This window comes from Aplysia californica, unplaced genomic scaffold (assembly GCF_000002075.1).
Source record: "Aplysia californica isolate F4 #8 unplaced genomic scaffold, AplCal3.0 scaffold00119, whole genome shotgun sequence".
NCBI classification, from domain to species: domain Eukaryota; kingdom Metazoa; phylum Mollusca; class Gastropoda; order Aplysiida; family Aplysiidae; genus Aplysia; species Aplysia californica.
The window spans coordinates 1,353,849-1,354,963 of record NW_004797389.1 but is presented as its reverse complement, the minus strand read 5'-3'; the positions used below and the strand labels follow the sequence as shown (position 1 = coordinate 1,354,963).

The window sequence follows — 1,115 nt, the reverse complement described above, 5'->3', positions numbered from 1 at the left end:
AGAGAGAGAGAGAGAGAGCGTATGTGTACAAACCAGGGCAGTTCGATAGCGAATGGGGGAAGGAAAGGGTGTGTGTGTGTGTGTGTGTGTTGGGAGGGGTGTCAAACCATTGTAGAAGGGTATTTTCGTCGCCCACTGCTTCAAGTTCTGAAATGCGCTGCAACAGTTTGTCCGAGTTTGCCTTGTAAAATGTACGTGATCGCCAGCAGAGACATACGCAGGTAGCGCCTACAGAGAACAAACTACCAAGCTTTTGAAAGCCAAACTCTGAGCGAGGTGCAGGGTTCCACTCTCCTACAGCTAGCTTAACATTCGAATCTATGCTGCGGGTCCAAAAGTTTCCAGCCGTTTGGGAACAGAACGACATATCCAGTCTTTCTTTTTAAGCAGATGGGAGAGCCGTAAAACAATTACCAAAAATATGAAAAGTTTATCTTTACCGATGCGTTACTATTACTGCAGTTAATGGAAACTGACCAGTGGTTAGAACGAACAGAAGGGCCAGATGACCTTCAAAGTCAACCTGTTTGCTATTGGAAACGACTTCAAAATGTTTAAAAAATAAACTAAAAAGAAAAAAGTAGCAACTAAAAAAGTAGATTTCCTCCAATGTATGGAAACTTCCAGACATCCCGCACTAGGCATGCAGATTGATGATACTTATTGTCATTATTATCTAAATTATACTTACCGTGCTGTAAAGAGAATGTCAATCAAACTCAAAAACTGTACACACATCACAACAATGTCAAACTAAAACTGTGGTCAAGTATTGAAATACGTTCAACGGTAGGTAATCCTAAGCTTTTGTAACATGATCTTGTTCTTGGTACTACGTACGGAATATGTCTTGAGGAGACCGTCAATGACGCCACGGGTCATGTGATTGAGTAAGAAAGAGAAAGAAAGGAAGGTCTAAAAGAACTTGGAGCAGGGACTTAGATTTGAACCAACAGGAGATGATACAGCTGGACAGAGGTTGAGACTAAAGCCTCAGACAGAAGTACATGGGGAGTTCTTTTTGGTGGCAAGGGGTGAGAAAGGATGATGATGATGATGATAATGATGATGATGATGATGATGATGATGATGATGATGATGATGATGATGATGAT

General features: G+C 41.4%; 1 protein-coding gene across 1 annotated transcript in view; it reads right to left on the bottom strand.

Annotated features, from left to right (window-relative positions):
• The window catches only part of LOC101859163 (SCO-spondin-like), a gene marked incomplete at its 5' end in the record, with an annotated part of 124,633 nt that overhangs the window by 92,924 nt on the left and 30,594 nt on the right, over positions 1 to 1,115 (bottom strand). The gene's annotated exons all lie outside the window — the stretch shown is intronic.